Here is a 3,452-nt window from a genome sequence, read left to right on the forward strand (position 1 = left end):
AATACAGCAGTTAAGAGAATTCTCTTAGAGGATTCAGCTTGTTTCTAAAATTACCTTTCTTAAACAGCTTCGTCCAGTATATTCTTTCGGAACTTACATAATGTTTGGGTTTGTTTTAATCGGGCACGGTTTCGTGGGAAATAAATGAGGTTTTATTTACTACTATTTTAACTAAAAAAATTAGCTTCACACACTGAAGTCACTGTAAAATGTACTCCACTACAGCTGGCCTATAGAAAATAAAAAAACCTGATCATGCCTTTGATTAAAGATGAATGGTTTCTATATAAGTCTGAGGTCTATAAAGCAACTGGATTAATGCTGTATCTGTGAACAAATGACAAGCTCTGTTTTGTAATTTCAGTCTTTTTAGCTTGTTGATTATGGCACATCTTGTTCTCTTGAAATGGAAGAAAGTAAATAATCGAGTTTGTGGGTGATGAGTTTGCCAAACGCAAGGCACTGGGAAGTCCTTTAAGCTCCTGTAGTGGTTAATGCCTGCTGGGCTCCTTGCCAATGTGGTCAAAGCATTTTAGCGTAAAGCTAGAATCTCCTTGTGTTGTCATTCGCCCACTGCGATCAATTGGCTGGCCATAACACGGCATTTGGAATTAAAAACAAATCTGCCATGCTGATGCGTGTGACCACTGTGCAGGGGATTTCTGGCTGTAAAACACCACAATGATAAAACACAAGTCAGCTGGATACGCTTCCTCTAAAACTCATTCTTCTGCCTTGCTGAGCCTCTCAATGAAACCAAGTATGTAAGAATTCTGTATTCATGTGAGGTACAGCATCTCTAGAGTGCTCTTAAGAGCTCTGCTACAAGCAAATTAAGCAATTGGCTATGTTAATTTTAAATTCTTTTAGGAAGGAAAATACATTCATTCTCGGAAAATCAACAATAAACATCACTATCTAAAAATACATACAAAACGTTGCCTCTGCCTCCATCACGCGCTCCACACCTTTGTTTCTCAGTCTGGTAAAAGAGCTCAAAATCAGAAGGGTCCTCTGCAGAAAGGTTTTTCTGCCTGGCTCTGCAGGTGCCAGGGCTATTCAGCAGCACTACGTAGCGTGTATTTCAACAGGATCACTATCTGCTTTACTGTTGTGTGTGTGTTTTTAAATACAACCCTCTGAAGCTCCTTGTTGCAAAAGAGGACAAAAACATTGCCAGAGGGAAACAAAAATCACTGTCTTGTGGAGGGAACACCACCACTGGAAAAGTTTTTTCAGACAAAATCCAAGGAAATTGTCTTTGTGGCATATTTTTTTCTTTTCCCAATAGATGATACTGAATAAGCATTTGCTGAAAAGTAAAAATCGAAGAACACCAAAGTGAAAGGCAAGGTTGCCCTCAAGACATGCAGTGTTTTCTGGACCTAAACTAAGTGACATCTTTATGTTAATAAAGGGCAAAATAAAAAGAACAAAGTAGCAAGATGGCAGAATAATTTCTGTAGGGAAAGGAGGGTAAATCATCTATGTATTATGATGTAAAAGAGCAACACATTGAATATCTAAATGAGTATCAGCACCTGAACTCCTCGCTAGAGTGTAATGCAGATTCAGTCAACACATTCAATATGATGCAACTTTGTTAGGAAGGAAAGTATAATTTTTACTTATTGCATTTCAGAAAAACTAGGTGATCTCCTGGAACCATTTCCATGAGGAAATTCTTCCTGATTTCTAATCTAAAGCCCCCTTGGTGCAACTTGAGGCCATTTCCTGTCATCCCATCACTTGTTACTTGGGAGAAGAGATGAGCACCCACCTCACTACAACCTGCTTTGGGTAGTTGTAGAGAGCGATAAGATCTCCCCTCAGCCTCCTTTTCTCCAGGTTAAACAACCCCGGTTTCCTCAGCTGCCTCCCATAAGGCTTGTGCTTCAGCCCCCTCACCAGCTTTGTCGCCCTTCTCTGGACGTGCTGCAGCACCTTAATGTCCTGCTTGTAATGAGGGGCCCAAAACTGAACGCAGGATTCGAGGTATTATTCAAGGGGATAAGGAGAACGTATTCTGCACCTCGTTTGCTTTGTTTGTTTACTATAAACACTTTAGTACAGACACTTGCTATCTTCTACAAACATCCTAGTATCTGCGCAGAGATGCAGACAGTTAATATCTTCTATAAACAACTTGGCCTTTGGTCAGGGATGTAGACACTTAATCTTAAGAAAATGACGAACTCAGTAGTTAATCAGCGCAAGGTTCACAGAATCACAGAATCACAGAATAACCAGGTTGGAAGAGACCCACCGGATCATCGAGTCCAACCACTCCTAAATTTATTCATTCTTAACCTTGAGATGATCCTAACCTTGAGATGGTTGAATTTTATTCAGTTGAAAACGTCTGATGAAAAAAGGGATATCAGATAGGAAAAATTCACAATTGCTTAACATTACCTGAAGGACATCTTTACCCTAGCTAAGGAAATAAGCGATTTTATGTTAAAGTAGAATCGGGTAACCTAACGAATAGACGTATTAATAGGTGTTTAGCTAGATGGGACCTTGAGCATCGGGTTTGGTGGGCTGGTTTTAGAATCAGAGAATCATAGAATCATAGAATAACCAGGTTGGAAGAGACCCACCAGATCATCGAGTCCAACCATTCCTATCAAACACTAAACCATGTCCCTTAGCACCTCGTCCACCCGTGCCTTAAACACCTCCAGGGAAGGTGAATCAACCACCTCCCTGGGCAGACTCTGCCAGTGACCAATGACCCTTTCTGTGAAGAATTTTTTCCTAATGTCCAGCCTAAATCTCCCCTGGTGGAGCTTGAGGTCATTCCCTCTTGTCCTGTCCCCTGTCACTTGGGAGAAGAGGCCAGCACCCTCCTCTCCACAACCTCCCTTCAGGTAGTTGTAGAGAGCAATGAGGTCTCCCCTCAGCCTCCTCTTCTCCAGACTAAACACCCCCAGCTCTCTCAGCCGCTCCTCATAAGGCCTGTTCTCCAGCCCCTTCACCAGCCTCGTTGCTCTTCTCTGGACTCGCTCCAGAGCCTCAACATCCTTCTTGTGGTGAGGGGCCCAGAACTGAACACAGTCCAGCCTAAACCTTCCCTTTTGGGGAAGACCTGACAAGAGAAGGAGGGATTTGATACAGTATGTGGAAGATTTAAAAGCAGAACATTTTGATTTAAGCTAAAGTACAGTTATATTTCCTCTGAGCAGCTCTGAGGGGAACCCCACAACCCAGCGCCATGACGCGCCCTTCACGCCGCTTTGCGCATGCGCGTCCCCCCTCCCCGCCCCCTCCCCGCCGCTCTGCGCGCATGCGCGCAGAGCGGCGGGGAGGGGGCGGGGAGGGGGACGCGCATGCGCGTCTCGCCCCGCCAACGGCCGCGCCTGATCAGTGCGCATGCGCGGGGCTCTCCCCGTCTCCTCCATTTCCTGGCTCCCTCCCGGGTAGGTGAGGAGCGCGCATGCGCAGGAGGG

Source organism: Phaenicophaeus curvirostris, chromosome 13 (genome assembly GCF_032191515.1).
Source record: "Phaenicophaeus curvirostris isolate KB17595 chromosome 13, BPBGC_Pcur_1.0, whole genome shotgun sequence".
In the NCBI taxonomy this organism is placed as follows: domain Eukaryota; kingdom Metazoa; phylum Chordata; class Aves; order Cuculiformes; family Cuculidae; genus Phaenicophaeus; species Phaenicophaeus curvirostris.